This window comes from Cyprinodon tularosa, unplaced genomic scaffold, assembly GCF_016077235.1.
Source record: "Cyprinodon tularosa strain WSP-4 unplaced genomic scaffold, ASM1607723v1 ctg1572, whole genome shotgun sequence".
Lineage (NCBI taxonomy): Eukaryota > Metazoa > Chordata > Actinopteri > Cyprinodontiformes > Cyprinodontidae > Cyprinodon > Cyprinodon tularosa.
In genome coordinates this window covers 22,600-40,155 of record NW_024038408.1, presented here as the reverse complement: position 1 = coordinate 40,155, position 17,556 = coordinate 22,600, and positions in this window count along the sequence as shown.

Here is a 17,556-nt window from a genome sequence, read left to right as displayed (position 1 = left end):
CCCCTCATTCTACACTGGTTAGTAACTCGCCACCCTTATAAAAACATCTGGCTACGGCACTGGCCCTAAGATATATATATAAATAAAAAATGATATATACATTTATGCAATAAAGAATAATTATCCTCATATGATCAGACAGAGAATCTAGAAAAGTCATTTTCTTTTAATAGATAAAGAGATCCCTCCATCTAAAGCAAAAAGTGTAAAAAAGGTTAGCTAGGTAATAAAGGTTTAAGGACATAATGCTAATTAAAATTATCCGCTTCATAAAATCTGCTTTTGCAGCAAAATCGTAATGTCCATCATGTCACGTTCAATCTCACTATTAGCTTGTGCACAGAGCTAAACGACCAATGAATGATGTTAGTGAGGCAGTGGTGTGTTGTGTAATGAACTCCTGGAACGGTTCTTAAAGCCGAGCTTAAACTGCTTAATCTTTCTGTCTCAGCAGCTCTAATTGCTCTTAAACCCGCAGGAATCATAGTGCTGATATGCTTTCCTTAATTGCACAGATCCTCCCTTTTCCCACACTTATTTTCTGCCATATGAAGAAATTCATGGCAGGCTGAAACAGCAACTAATTCCACAATGTGCCTTAAGGTCATCCACTTGCTAAAGCACATGTGTGGCGGTGAGAAGCGTTTAGCAAGGCCAGCCTCAGTCCATTCCATTTCAATTTGGCTTTTGTGCTCTTTGGATTCAGATTTCCTTGCCTTTAGCTCCCTGGGCGTTCACTCAGATATCGCTCACTTTCTCCTGAATGTTGTCAATAGAGCAGAAGAAGAGATTTTCTGAGGACTGCAGGCTAAACACATTATTCACTGAAATGTTTATCAAACTGACGCAGACAGGAAACGGTTAGCTGCAGGTCAGACGCTCCGACTCAGCTGACGGCGAGGATGGTCACATGACTGCAGCTGCATCACTTACTGGAGTTTAGAGAAAAAAATGTCTCCTCCTGTTTCACACATTTCTCACCAATTTAACCGGGATTCTCCGAACCTCATCAGTCTGATAACAGGATGAGGCTCCATGGCAGAATAATCAGGAGCTGCGCTGGAAAAACTCCCCTGATCCATGAAATGACCGGTTTATACAACAAATATTCAACCTTTAGTGTTTGTGAAACACAGCAGGATATCATTATTATTATTATTATTTTGTTCTGTTCTAGGCTGAACGCCCTCCAGGATTTTACAGCCGGTCTCAAACGTTTTTACATCTCAGTTGAGGCCAAAATGACGGCTGGTGTCCGACGATAAAAACTGCAAACAGTGAGAGGAATTAATCTTTGTCATATTTTAAAATAAAAACTTTGTGTAAATGTTTTTAAATTTGAAACTCTCATATTTTCACATTAGGGATGGAACGGTTTCTGAAAACCGTCCGAATCGTTCGGTTCGACTGTCTCGGTTCGGTTCGCGTGTGTTTCCTTCGGTTCATGCTCCTTTTTCTCATAGGCGAAGCGATTCCACTCCAGAGCAGAAGGTGGCGGTACTGCGACCAAAGCCAACCACCAGTAGTAAACAAGAAGAAGAAGCGAAGCAGCGTAGCCGGGTGTAGCAGGGAAAAAAAATCAGTAGTTGTGGAGAATTGTGTGGGTATGGCGAGTGGGAAAGAACAGGGGTTGGAAGACGCGCCAGCAGCACTTTATAGGTCTGCTGTATGGGACCACTTTGCATTTAGAGTGACCTACGATGACGGCGGAAAGAAAGCTGCGGATAAAAGTGCAACAGTGTGCAAGCATTGTGCAACACGTTTTGTTTATGCTAACAGCAACATCACCAACATGTCGTGCTAACTATCAACATGTACCGAACCGAAAACCGTGACCACGAAACCGTGAACCGAACCGAACCGGATTGGATTTAGTGAAGCGTTCCACCGCTACTTCACATGATTATGAATCCTAAAAGCCAATAATATCTAATATCTGACCTGGAGTCAGACATGAAGTTTTTTTTCTGCCCCACTGAGTAATTTTTACTAAACGCAACTTAAACAAAAATACAGCAGAAAAAATGTTTCTGCCAACTGATATATTTATATATATATTTCTGTCCTCATAACCATGGAAACCACAAAGTTTACTCCTCCTAAAGATACATACCCTGGACGTATCATTACTTATTATAATTAATATTAATTATGAGGGATTTGCCAATTAGATAAAATAACACGATTTTTTAGATTTTCAGGCGGTTTAAAATATTTTTCAGTTTCAGTAGAGAGAGAAAGACAGAGACGCTTTGCTGACATCATTCCTACCTTCACAGGGAAATATTCAATCAATCAACTTGGTTCAAACCCACAACTAACACTAAACGTTTCTTTGCTAATATTTAACAACAGATAAAAATATACATTTATGAGTCTTTTTATACAATGATAGCAAAGAGAAGGTTTTCAGATGGCTAAAATATCTAATTAATGTTATAATACTAGGGCTGCAACTAACGATTATTTTTTGATTAATCAATGAACAATTGGCTCTCTACGGAAGCCCAGAGCGCTCATGTCCTGAAAACTTTTCTCATAATCTAAGGATAAGCAGTTTTCTGGTGATAATGAGATGGTTGGTGTTAAAGCTGATTCCATCCTTTAAAGAGGATTTTTTACTAAATGAAATCAGGTGAAACTATAACTTTTCACTTGGGAAGTTCTGGATAGAGAATATTAACAGACGGAAAAGTTTTTTATATGTTAAATGTAAAATGTATATATAATTCTTTATAGTTGGTATAATTCCTGCTTCAGGCAACCCTAACCCTAACCCTCTGTCAGCTGAAGGCATATTTCACAGTCTCTATAGTTAAAGGTTAATCAATTACTAAATTAGTTGCAGATAATCAATTAATCCGATTGATTGATTCAGCCTTACAGTGGCATAGTGTAGGTTGTATCTATTGTAAATGAATCTGTTTAATAGGGATTTCCGTCCTTGTAATGTTTACCCCCCCCCCCCCCCCCCCCCCCCCCCCCCCCCCCAGTGTGCGATCATTAATGAGACTGAACCTCCCACGGGCTGACCTTCATATGCAAACATGCATCTCTGCTCATGAGTCAAAGGTTCCAATGCGTTTGCCCCACAGTGATGCATCAACTATAATCTAGCTCTATGTGCAGCTTCTAGCTGCAGCCCCCCACGATCAGACGCTGCAATGATCCCCCCCCCCCCCCCCCCCCCCCAACAGCTTCCTGACTCTCAGCCAGTTTGTTTCTCAACAGCAACTACATCTGGTGGACTGATGTCAGAGCCGATCACGTTTATTTAGGAAGACGGAGCGACATGTTGGAAGCTTCCCTGACCTCATAAAACCGTCTTCATTCATTTGATGGGTTTTATTTTTAATAAGAGGCTGAGATGGCCCCAAAAGCTCAACTTAGGGACTTCATTTTTACTGATACTAATACTGATACTATTACTATTAGATAGATACTGATACTATTACTATTAGATAGATACTGATACTATTTTTATTAACAGTGTTAATAATGGTCCTTGCTTTAGACCTTAACTGGTCAGAAGAGCAGCAGCCTAAGAAGATGGAAGCAGGATAAGAAATAAAAATGATGAATTCTAATTGGATGACAGATACTGGGGAGGGACTGGGACTGGTTTAGTTACCATTAAGCTGATGATCATTTTATAGGATCGCCTGATTCTAAACACGTCAAACATGTTGAAAAAATTACTCAGTTTAATGTAAAAGAAACATCTGGTAGAAAAGTAGGAAGAAATTGACATGATGGTTTTTGATAAAAACTATTCTGAAATCTGATGCATGTTTATGTATTTAACTCCACTAAGTTAGGTTTGCTCTTAGTGCGACGAAGCTGTGATGAAGGGCGAGGGCAAAACCCCCACAGGGCGGCACCTTTTAAGGTGGAACATGTTTGGTTTCTCTCTGGCAATTATTTTAATCTTTTTCTAAATCTCTTTCTGTTTTCAACATTTCATTGAAGAAATGCAGATAGAAATGATTTTAAACTGAAATAAATAATGTTTTTAGGATTCCAAGCTCTGTCTGCACCAACAAGGATCATTTTAAAACTGGGAAAGTTTTTATTGGAAATCTGTGATTTCTTTGTCAATGGAGACACTTCTTCAAAAAATATCCGCATTTTTACAGAAATAACAGTTTTTGTTCAATAAATTCCACTTTCAACATCCTAACATATAAGGTTGTTAAGACGAGCTGAAATGTCCAGGCCCCCCCCTACCTACAGGACAGGAACAGCTTATTGCGTCAATCAGACCGTTGGCTGAGAGGCACAGCAGGTGGGGGGGTCAAAGCATGCAGCCTCCTTTCACTTCCTTCTCTGCTCTCATATTTTTAAACCTTTAAACCTGCATTTAACCTGAGTGTTGCTGAGTGTTGTGGAAGCGGCGGTGGCAGAGCGTGTGAGCTTCCACGATCCCCCCACCGCCGGACGACAAAATGTGCAAATGACCTTTCCGTCACTGTCACAGCAGGGATGCTCTGAGACCCCCCCCTCCATCATTGAACGCTCATTTAAGGAGCGTCTGCATGACAGTGTTTTAATCACTCAGTAAAGCTGGTTCAGAGGGTCGGACACAGGATGCAGGTAATTAAAGAAAACAAAGATCTGCAACTTTTATAACTTTAGTTCCTTTTCAAACCTTCAAATTCTCCACACATAATTTATAATAAAATGCTGCATCTCAGGTCTGATTTAAACAATAACCTCCGAACATGTCCTCCTGCTCAGCAACCTTAATTTAAATGATACTTCTTGATTATTAAAAACTTTTTCTCTGCAGCTTTTTCAGTCTCTAAAGCTGAAGTGGAGGATGTTCTTCTTCTGGGTGGATCATCTCAATCAGTGGTCCTCCTAACTGTCAATCATTCTGCTGAGATGTTCACACGCTCGTCTCCATTTTCACTTACTGCTGGTGAGTCTGACATAGTGCAAATCTTCTTTTGGAAAGTTTTTAACTGTGAAACAGAATCTGCACGAGCAGAAATGAAATGGACTCGATGCACGAGCAGAAATGGACTCGATGCACGAGCAGAAATGGACTCGATGCACGAGCAGAAATGGACTCGATGCACGAGCAGAAATGGACTCGATGCACGAGCAGAAATGGACTCGATGCACGAGCAGCTCGATGCACGAGCAGAAATGGACTCGATGCACGAGCAGCTCGATGCACGAGCAGAAATGGACTCGATGCACGAGCAGCTCGATGCACGAGCAGAAAAGGACTCGATGCACGAGCAGAAATGGACTCGATGCACGAGCAGAAATGGACTCGATGCACGAGCAGAAATGGACTCGATGCACGAGCAGAAATGGACTCGATGCACGAGCAGAAATGGACTCGATGCACGAGCAGAAATGGACTCGATGCACGAGCAGAAATGGACTCGATGCACGAGCAGAAATGGACTCGATGCACGAGCAGAAATGGACTTGATGCACGAGCAGAAATGGACTCGTGCACGAGCAGAAATGGACTCGATGCACGAGCAGAAATGGACTCGATGCACGAGCAGAAATGGACTCGATGCACGAGCAGAAATGGACTCGATGCACGAGCAGAAATGGACTCGATGCACGAGCAGCTCGATGCACGAGCAGAAAAGGACTCGATGCACGAGCAGAAATGGACTCGATGCACGAGCAGAAATGGACTCGATGCACGAGCAGAAATGGACTCGATGCACGAGCAGAAAAGGACTCGATGCACGAGCAGAAAAGGACTCGATGCACGAGCAGAAATGGACTCGATGCACGAGCAGAAATGGACTCGATGCACGAGCAGAAATGGACTCGATGCACGAGCAGAAATGGACTTGATGCACGAGCAGAAATGGACTCGTGCACGAGCAGAAATGGACTCGATGCACGAGCAGAAATGGACTCGATGCACGAGCAGAAATGGACTCGATGCACGAGCAGAAATGGACTCGATGCACGAGCAGAAATGGACTCGATGCACGAGCAGAAATGGACTGGTGCATGCCCTCGCACGCGTTTAATAGGCGTTCCCTCTCAGGAGCAGGTACAGGGTTGTGCATGTGCATTTTTGTTTAAAGTGAGGATCTTAAAATCCTCCACTCTGCCTTCCAGATCCTTCCCATCTAGAACTGCATCAGATTTATTTTACTCCTCCAGCGTCTGACTTCCTCTCAGAATCATTTCTAAAGTTTGCAAACAAACCATGTGGGACTGAAAAGTGCGTAGATCAACTTCTGTGCATAAGTTGTGATTTATAAAAACAAACTAGCCATAAAATGTGCAGAGTCCCTCGCACAAACTGAGCGATCCGTATAAGTACGCATATTTAGGAGAGGGGGAATTGATGACAGATGTTGACTGAAGGAAATTGAAGCCAGATTGCATCTTAATTTCTGTCAGACATTTAATTTAAATCATGGAAAACTTGAACCATAAATCAGCTTCAGATCCAAACCAACAGTGATGTGTCGATAGGAGCAGAGCCTGTTCAGGAACTCTGTTATCAATCTATAGCTTTTAGCTGCAAAGTTCAGTTTCTTTCTTTAACTTCTGTTGCTCCACTGTTCCTTCTCCGCTGCTGACTGTCTCTCTGCATCATGGTGGCAAAATGAAAGCATCATTTTAAAGATCAAACGTAGCTGCAAATCTCCTTTATACTAAACAACTGGAGGTTTGGGCAGAAATGCAGCCGACTGCTTGGTCATATTCGCTTACATCATCAAAGCAAAATGTTGACCTGAAAGCAGGTCTGAAAATATCAGTATGAGCAGATATTTAGGAAACGTATCGCATTTCAGAGCATTTCTAGGATTGGAATGTTTCTAATGAGGACGGAGGATTTAACAGCTTCTATACATCAATACTGGCAGAGAATTATCTCCTGTTTGGTTTAAATCAGGCCGGCGCTGCTTATGGCAGCTCGGCCTTCAGTGGGAACACCTCAACCTAATCTACTGCAATCTAAGAAAAGAAAAATAATCTAGTGGATGGAGCAGAGGAAGAGAATAACCTGCATGGATCTGTGCAGCCATCAGCCTGACCTGCAGACTGATGGCTGCACAGATCCTTCATTTAGAGGAACAATCAGAATAACGGAGAATGTTGGAGTTCAGTTGGTGAAGCTGTTCATCCTGTGACAACATGTCAGACAGACATCGTCTGTTTAAAGACCAGAGCAGCAAATGTTTCACATGCTGTGAATTCTTCCAATAATCTGAATTCATCCGCTTTTCCAAACACTGTTTAGAAAATCAGCAGAATTCAAATGAAAAGGTTGTTTGGAGAAATAGCTGCAAAGAATTCAATCTTTAATGGTCTGATAGCTTTAAAAACTAAAAACAGACAGACATGGAAAAAGTGAAAACTATCATTAGAAAAAACTAAGAAAGAACAGGAATAAAAAAGACAGGTGAGTTTATAATACTGAAACAATGAGGGTACATCAAATAATCCAACCAGAACATTGTTAGCTAATGGATCATCCTTCCCTCTGAGTATGGAAGCAGTACGAGGGGGGGGGGGGGGGGGGGGGGTATCTCATATACTCCATGTACCTCAAGTTTCCCTACGTACAACAGCTAAAATGACTCCATCGCAACCATCCAATAGAAATTCACATGACAACATTAAACCGTCTGCATCTATTTCACCGAGAGGTTGATTTTTCCCACAAAATCTGAATGCATCATAGACCTGCCCTCCACGCGGGGTCATTTCCTCAAACACAACCAGCAAACTAAATATGGCGGCAGCACAGGCTTCAGCTGAGCGATTGATGGCGGAGGTCTGGATTTCACGGCAGTAAATTGTAAAACGGTAAAACCAGGCTGCAAAAGGAAGCAGAATAAATTTATTCAAACGCCTAAAAAATCATCGGCTGCAGAACGAAGAATGTTATAAATTCTGCATGTCAGCGCCCCCCCCCCCCCCCCCCACGCCAATTATAACGATCAATCAATCAGCTGCGACGCCGATGGCGTTTGAAAAAGCGCTTCCATCTGAGAGAAACAGGAAGAGATGAAGGGAAATCAGTTTATGACGTTATTTCAATCTTTATTAGACGCTCTAACAGCCGTGAGGTTCAGAGGTTTTACAGGAATTCTAAAAACTAAAACTATTTCCTCTTTTGTTTTTGTTATTTCAGTTTAATTTAGATTTTTTATTCTGCATTATTTCTGCAGAAAAAGCCTTTTTTTATTTTGCATTTTATTTACTATTGCCTGTTTTTGCCTTGTTTCCTGTATAGTTGCTGGGATCTAGTTAAAGTTGATCATGTTTAGTTGCTGGGATCTAGTTAAAGTTGATCCTGTTTAGTCGCTGGGATCTAGTTAAAGTTGATCCTGTTTAGTCGCTGGGATCTAGTTAAAGTTGATCCTGTTTAGTTGCTGGGATCTAGTTAAAGTTGATCATGTTTAGTTGGTGGGATCTAGTTAAAGTTGATCATGTTTAGTTGCTGGGATCTAGTTAAAGTTGATCATGTTTAGTTGCTGGGATCTAGTTAAAGTTGATCCTGTTTAGTCGCTGGGATCTAGTTAAAGTTGATCCTGTTTAGTCGCTGGGATCTAGTTAAAGTTGATCCTGTTTAGTCGCTGGGATCTAGTTAAAGTTGATCCTGTTTAGTTGGTGGGATCTAGTTAAAGTTGATCCTGTTTAGTCGCTGGGATCTAGTTAAAGTTGATCCTGTTTAGTTGCTGGGATCTAGTTAAAGTTGATCCTGTTTAGTTGCTGGGATCTAGTTAAAGTTGATCCTGTTTAGTCGCTGGGATCTAGTTAAAGTTGATCCTGTTTAGTTGCTGGGATCTAGTTAAAGTTGATCCTGTTTAGTTGCTGGGATCTAGTTAAAGTTGATCCTGTTTAGTTGCTGGGATCTAGTTAAAAGTTGATCCTGTTTAGTTGCTGGGATCTAGTTAAAGTTGATCCTGTTTAGTCGCTGGGATCTAGTTAAAGTTGATCCTGTTTAGTTGCTGGGATCTAGTTAAAGTTGATCCTGTTTAGTTGCTGGGATCTAGTTAAAGTTGATCCTGTTTAGTTGCTGGGATCTAGTTAAAGTTGATCCTGTTTAGTCGCTGGGATCTAGTTAAAGTTGATCCTGTTTAGTTGCTGGGATCTAGTTAAAAGTTGATCCTGTTTAGTCGCTGGGATCTAGTTAAAGTTGATCCTGTTTAGTCGCTGGGATCTAGTTAAAGTTGATCCTGTTTAGTTGCTGGGATCTAGTTAAAGTTGATCATGTTTAGTTGGTGGGATCTAGTTAAAGTTGATCATGTTTAGTTGCTGGGATCTAGTTAAAGTTGATCATGTTTAGTTGCTGGGATCTAGTTAAAGTTGATCCTGTTTAGTCGCTGGGATCTAGTTAAAGTTGATCCTGTTTAGTCGCTGGGATCTAGTTAAAGTTGATCCTGTTTAGTCGCTGGGATCTAGTTAAAGTTGATCCTGTTTAGTTGGTGGGATCTAGTTAAAGTTGATCCTGTTTAGTCGCTGGGATCTAGTTAAAGTTGATCCTGTTTAGTTGCTGGGATCTAGTTAAAGTTGATCCTGTTTAGTTGTTGGGATCTAGTTAAAAGTTGATCCTGTTTAGTTGCTGGGATCTAGTTAAAGTTGATCCTGTTTAGTCGCTGGGATCTAGTTAAAGTTGAACCTGTTTAGTTGCTGGGATCTAGTTAAAGTTGATCCTGTTTAGTTGCTGGGATCTAGTTAAAGTTGATCCTGTTTAGTTGCTGGGATCTAGTTAAAGTTGATCCTGTTTAGTCGCTGGGATCTAGTTAAAGTTGATCCTGTTTAGTTGCTGGGATCTAGTTAAAAGTTGATCCTGTTTAGTTGCTGGGATCTAGTTAAAAGTTGATCCTGTTTAGTTGCTGGGATCTAGTTAAAGTTGATCCTGTTTAGAGCCTGGGATCTAGTTAAAGTTGATCCTGTTTAGTCGCTGGGATCTAGTTAAAGTTGATCCTGTTTAGTTGCTGGGATCTAGTTAAAAGTTGATCCTGTTTAGTCGCTGGGATCTAGTTAAAGTTGATCCTGTTTAGTCGCTGGGATCTAGTTAAAGTTGATCCTGTTTAGTTGCTGGGATCTAGTTAAAGTTGATCCTGTTTAGTTGCTGGGATCTAGTTAAAGTTGATCCTGTTTAGTTGCTGGGATCTAGTTAAAGTTGATCCTGTTTAGTCGCTGGGATCTAGTTAAAGTTGATCCTGTTTAGTCGCTGGGATCTAGTTAAAGTTGATCCTGTTTAGTTGCTGGGATCTAGTTAAAGTTGATCCTGTTTAGTTGCTGGGATCTAGTTAAAGTTGATCCTGTTTAGTCGCTGGGATCTAGTTAAAGTTGATCCTGTTTAGTTGCTGGGATCTAGTTAAAGTTGATCCTTGTTTAGTCGCTGGGATCTAGTTAAAGTTGATCCTGTTTAGTCGCTGGGATCTAGTTAAAGTTGATCCTGTTTAGTTGCTGGGATCTAGTTAAAGTTGATCCTGTTTAGTTGCTGGGATCTAGTTAAAGTTGATCCAGTTTAGTTGCTGGGATCTAGTTAGTTTAATTCTGACCCCTCAAGACATGATGAGGCAGAAAAGCTTTGATCTGCTTAAAATAAAAGGTTTTAAATTTGAAACCCAAACTTTGAATGTAAATCCGTACAACTTTATGCTCTATTTTATTTTTAGATCATTTAAACATATGGAGGTAAATGTGTTTTATCCTGATTGCAGCCCAAATATATCCTGATTTTAGATTTCCTAGGCGTCGCTCTCAGCCCAGCTTAGAGGTCAGACTTACTCAGGGCTCCGCCTTTAAACGGGGGTTTAAACAACGGTCTCAAACGCACCAATAAACGAGCAGCACGCTGGTTCCAGACCAGCGAGGTACGTTAAGGAGCAGCAGCCTCATCTCTAATGCAATAAAAACCTGCAGGCTAAAGCCATGCTGCTGCTGCTGCTGCTGAGAGGAAATATTAAAATAAAATGTTTTCCAGGGATCCTGGGCTGGGTCACCTGTGCTAAAGGTGCAACAGGTGGATGATCCGCTCCATGCAGGAGTGCACCATCATACCCGACTCAAAGCAAACCTTATTTAGTGAGTTGCTGAAGCTAAATGCTTTTATTGAGAGAAGAGTCGCTATGAAGGAAGAAAGTCTCAGTCTCTGCAAACAGAACTTTCTGTAACAGAATATCTTTGTTTTTATGTTTTGCTCAAGTGTGAAATATTCCTGATAAAGTTTTAAGTGTGGAAGTTTATTGACCCCCATGTCAGCATTTTAGACAGTTTTTAAAAATATCCGTTTTACTTTAGTGTCTCTTTGCTAAGCAGCGTTTTACAAGCTGTTGACAGATGATATTTACGCTCCTAATGCTGCTTTGGAAGCTTTTCTCCACAAGCTCCAAATTTCCCCAAAATCATTAACCATGTTTGAAATAATTGGTTGTTTTTTTTTAACTCATTAAATATAATTTTATTAATCATAAATAAGCTCTTTGCTGTCTAATCAAACAGCCCTGGAGGCTCCTAGCTCACAGTTTGCCAACAGGGATCAGGACTTTTATCCTTTAATATCCATTTATTGCATCAATTAAATGTTAATTAATGAGAAAAGTAAATAAGGATGAAATGTGTGCTCCGTCATCCTTCCTCTGATAAAACACCAAAGCTGCCATTTTGCTCATTCTAGTCGACCTGAAACATTTGGAAGTAACATTTCCAGGAGGTCTGTTCCATTTTAGCTTTACTAAAATAAAAGGTTGGCCATTAAACCTGCCCTTTAACCCCTTCCTGACCTTCTGTTCTCCAATCTTTGGCTCATTTTCATGGCAGCTTCCATTCAACACATTCAGCCTTATTGAACTGGAGGAGCTGCTCTTCTTTTCTGCTGTTGGAAACAAAGCTTTTTTTTTTTAAATAAGGGGATAAAAACGAGAACTTTGTCACTTAAATAAGAATCATCAAGCCGCAATATGGTTGAATATCTGAATACATTATAGATTTCTGCTGGAGGTTTCTTCCTGTTCAAAGGGAGTTTTTCCTCTCCACTGTCGCTACAAGCATGCTTAGTGTGAGGGATTGCTGAAGAGTCAATGAGTCGATGCAATCAGCTGGTTTTCCTTAGATAGAAAACTTTGAATCAATCTGACTGGATGATCTGGATCTAAAGTCGCCTGAAATGACATGACGGTGCTATAGAAATAAACTGAATAGAATCACGTTGTTTCTGCATTTATAAATATAAGCCTGTTTTTCTGTTTCTTTTCTTCTACTCTCCCAGAGCTCATCAGAAACTCTATAACAGTTGAGATATTTAACTTTCTCCCAGCAGTTCTTATTGAACATATTTTCTATTTACAGTATCGGTTTCTACTACATAGATATCCTAAAGGAATCTAGAACCAGTTAATATTTCCAGGAGTTTGCAGCCAAGTAGATCAGCTGGTTACACAATAATGCCAAAGGTCACAGAGAGAAGAAACATTCATCAGAAAACTGCTCCTTAAAGTTTAAAGTTTGTCTCTATTTTAAACGTGTAGTTTGGGCATTTTTTAAGGAATCCTTTTTTTTTTCAAACTTGAAAAAGAAGCAGAAAATAGTTGAATTAGCAAAATCATTTATAATAGTTTCCTCTGAGCGATAAATTTCTATTTATGTTATAAATTGTTTGATCTGAGACCAAAATCACTGGAAAGATATTTTCAACAACTTTTTTACTTTATGAAGCTCCTAAAACTCATCTGTCCTTTATTTAATCTGCTGTCGATCTATAAGGTTTAAACATTTATATATTTCCAAAAGCACGCGACTTGGTTTAAGGAAACATTGCATTTTCCCACAGGCAGTGAATGCACCACTTTCTTTATCACATTTTTGACAACTTCCTGAACTCAGTTAGTTTGCTACGTGGCTCCGCTTCTCACTATATATATGTACCTCATTATAAACCTCATTATAGCCGTTATTATAACCATTATTATATCGTTTAAACATGAAAGCGGGGTTCACAGCTCGGTGTTTCTAAAGCCAGTAATAAATAAAGAATAAAGGTTTATCTTTCCGCTGCCTCCTCGCAGCAGCTAAGCTCAGCCTCCGTGTTTTTATCACGGTGGGTTTTCCACGCCATGAGGCGGAGGTCTGCGGAGCTCTGCCCTACCTGCAGCGCAGCGATGCCGGCCGGGCTGTCCGCCGCGCCGGGCGGGCTGTCGAAGAGCCGGTCCCGGTAGAGAGAGCCGATGTTCGGCAGGAAGAGCAGCGCCGCCAGCAGCAGCCCGGCGGCCTGCAGCAGCCGCTTCTGCTTCCTCCGCATCTTCACCGGGAGGAAGGAGCTGGAATGACGGACCGAGGCGGAGACTTCTTCCCGCACAGCAGAACACAGCAGCGCTGACAAGTTTAGCTGTGGAGGAAATCCACGCGTGACGCTGTTCCTGCTCCACCGCTAGAGGGCGCAGCGGGGTTTATAAGGACGCGTCATCAGACACATTTATTTATTTAAGGTTATTTAAACTCAGTTAAAGTTATTATCTTCATGGAATAATAATCAGAAGAGCTGAACCTGAAGGAACATGTTTGATTTTTTATTCTAAATGAAAATCATTGATGCACAGAAAATGAAATATCAGAACATGGAGGTAGCTTCTATTATAGATCAGAGGAAAACAAAGAAATCATCAACCAGAAAAAGAGACATTTTTAATTATAATCTGTTACTTTAAACAGAAATTAACACTGAAATAAAATGAGGTGTTTATGCATCCAGGTTATACATTGAAATTTTAATTTAAAAAATATAATTTTTTTTCCCATTTAAAATCTAAAGTGATTTTTAAGTAGAGAACAACAATCGTTCAGTTTGGTTTATAGATAATTTCCTGATTCCCATATTTTCTCAAACCCCTGAACTGATGGGTTGTTATTTTCTTTATTTTTTCTGTCTTAATGTTGGCAGTGGGCTTTAGGCTGCCCTGCAAGGCTTTAAACCTGGGTTTAACCGGAGACTAAGCCATTCTCAAGCACATATCAAGGAGCTCATTTTGAGCCTGGATCCAGATTTATTGTTGATTCTGGTCCAGGTTACTCCAACCTCTGCTGTACAGAAACCAATGAAGAATCAACACTGTTCTTATCTAATAAACAAAAATGAAACCATAAAAACTTCGTCATGAGTCACAGCAGGACACAGTTTAACCCAAAGCTTCAGATTCACTGATCATCAGCGAATGTTACTGCCTCTAATTACTGCGTCTAACTGAGAGTTTAAGTTTAGTTTGAGGCTCTGGAGATAAGAATAATAAACCAGTCAGGATACATTTACAGCATAAGAACAAAATCTATAGAACGGTTATAATAGATAGCATAGAAATTTGTGACTGTTTAGTGTGATTTGGAAGAATTACTAAATGTAGTCTTATATCTGCACATCTAAAAACAAGAACAGATTATACAGTACATTAAAAAAAAGAATAATAAAGTAAAGGATGTAAGTTGAAAGCGGAGATGGTTAAATATTCTTAAATATGTTGGAATGAAAGATCTAGAGTAAAGATCTTCTCTGCTCCTTTAGTGCAGCTATCTGTCCACTTCTCTAACAGCTTTATCCATGTTGTCCAACAATAATGTAACTTTAGCTAAAGTCCTAATGTCTCTCATCACCTCCGGTCTTTTAAGCAGAAAGAAAGGAAGTTTTAACCGTTATAACGTTTTTTTTGTTTTCAATGCACAACCTGAAGGGAGCAAGAAATGTTTCAGGTTTTCAGGATTGAAATAAAGTCTGAGCTTCACATCCAGGCTCATCTGACGCTCAGAGAATTTAAAATCCTTCTTAAAACAATTAATTTAACAATGTCTAAATATTCTAGGTGAGAGTTTTAATGTTTGTTGTCTCTTATATGCTGCTGCTGTCTTGGCCTGGCCTGTCATGCTGAAGAGATTTTAAATAAAACACTGTTACTCAATAAACTTATGAAAATGTTTCTTCATAGCTGTAGATAACCTGCTGTTCTCAACTTAATAATCTGAAAGCTGCATTGCAAAATAAAAACACGCCCAGTTACGCAAAGAATAAAGAAGAATTAGGATGTGAGTAAGAGCATCTTAAGGTCTTAATGAGCGAGACATCAACCCTCAGAATGGAGACACGAGTAGCGAGTCATCAGATGGTGATGCTAAAGCAGACTGGGAGGAGACCAAGTCTAACCAGTCAGGACAACCAGTTTGGTGCAATGAATCAATGAATGTCCAAGTCTTATCATTATATTATGGAAAATAATGAACTTTATTACAATATGCTAATATTGTGAGAAGGAGCTGTATATTTCTAGAGGTGCTATTGAGATGAAATGTTCACTGGATGTTTGTAACAAAATAAATCCACACCCCATGCTGGTTATGGAAATGATATGACCCTGCCAGTGTTGACCCTGATGGTGTCTCAAAACACTGAGATAACCCCAACAGCGATTTTAAACAGCAACATGTTGAACAGCAACTAACCAAGGGAACCAAGAAACGAGGAAATGATTCTAATGACAAAAACCAGACTGTTAGTCCTTCCTGGGAAACTCTTGGAGCAAAGCCCCAAAGAACAAACAATCTGACACCACATCTAGATGATAAAACCTGCCTGAGACTTTAGAGCAACATGTATTCTACTCTAACCATCGAAAGTTGCACAAAGCCGTTTGTTCCAAAACAACGGATAAGGAAGGACAAACTGAGATGAGTGAAAAACAGGTTTACTGCTTTAAAAGAATGACCCTGAGGAGAACAGCTTGTTTCTAGACAATGGAGGAAGGTATGAGGACATTCAGGTCTCCCTCAAACAGCCTCATAATAAACCACCTGCTGAGCTTAGAACATTTATAGTAATCGACGATGCAGTGAATGTCATGATAGGTTTTCTTTTTGGGTTTTCAGATAATGTTGATTTATATCATTCCATGTTTTCTATTTCCTTGGTTTCATTTCCATTTCATATCATTCTAGTTGTTTTCTGGTTGTATTTGAGTTCTTATGTATTTCTTGTTCACTCTCTGCTGCCCCCTTGTGCCAGTCTCGTTTCCCCAGCTCCCTTCTAGATCCTTCTGTCCATGCCTGCTCCCAATCAGTTGATTAGTCCATTCATTGTTGTGTTTGGCATTTCTACTCCGCTGCAGTTACTGATGGATTCTCTTCATTGCTTCATTCATGCATCCCTTACATTTATTCCTCCCTAATGTCTCCTACTTTTATGTTCTTGAGTTTTTTTGTTGATCAGTTTTCAGGTTTTATTATGGCTTCTGTTTTTTTACCTCCTCATTAAATTAGCCAGAAATCATCTTCAGCTGCATTTGGGTCCTCAGCAAGTATCCACTAGTCCTGGCAGTGAATGAGATTAAATTAGTCTGCAAGAAGAAAAAAACAGAACCAGTGAATGTTAGCTGTAGTATGGCACTTAGTCAGTACTTAGTCATCCACATTGGAGGACTGAATGATGTTGCTGAGAGGAAGTCAGAAATATCAAAGGGAGACATAATAAGCCTGTTTACCGCTGCAAAACAAACACATTTGAAAGAGATATCTCTGCAGGAGAGCTCTGAACAAAGCATATGATTTAAATGAAAACCAGATAAAGTGTCTCACTGTTGATAAATGTCCCTCTAACGAGGACTTGGAATGGGAGGACTTGGAAAGGGAGGACTTGGAATGGAAGGACTTGCAAAGGAAGGCCTTGGAATGGGAGGACTTGGAATGAGAGGACTTGGAATGGGAGGCCTTGCAAAGGAAGGCCTTGGAATGGGAGGACTTGGAATGAGAGGACTTGGAATGGGAGGCCTTGCAAAGGAAGGCCTTGGAATGGGAGGATGTGGAATGGGAGGATGTGGAATGTGACTTGGAAAAGGAGGACTTGGAATGGGAGGACTTGCAAAGGAGGACTTGGAATGGGAGGACTTGGAATGTGACTTCCTTATTACCTGTAGCATTAAATCAAAGAAATATGATGATTAGATTAAAAGTGTGTGCATAAGTGTTATGACCTGCTCAGTATTATAACAAAGAATGAAGGTTTATATATAAAAAACATTTATTAAGGATAAAGCACAGAATAACCAAAGCCATTATTATATGGAAGTGTCACTTGGTGGCCGAGTGCAAATGCTTGGATGTGTCATGGACACGCATGTGTAAATGATGGATGCAAAAACAAACTCAAATGTGCATGCAAGGTTTGCAGCACATCTGGCAGGGGACTTAATAGAAAGAAAGATTGAGAAGCTTTATTTTCTCTGAATTCTGGATCCCCATCACAGACTTTGTGGAAAATCTGACCCATATAAACTCAGAAGCATGTAAAACACGCATCTGATACACTAAGGTTGTACTCTATGCCGTCTGGCTGACTGAACACAGTTTTATTTTAATCCCCTCATGCGGAGCAGTATTTTCTACGGCCAAGGAACCAATCGATGACATGATGACTGACAGCTGCACTGCAGTATGGGCAGAGCGCCTGACAGACTCAGTATGTTCAGCATGTTTCCATAAGCCTGGAGATGACTGGAAGAGAAGCTCTACAGTAGAAAGTACAGATTGATTGTCTGACTTCAAATAACATGGAAAGTGTTTAATAAA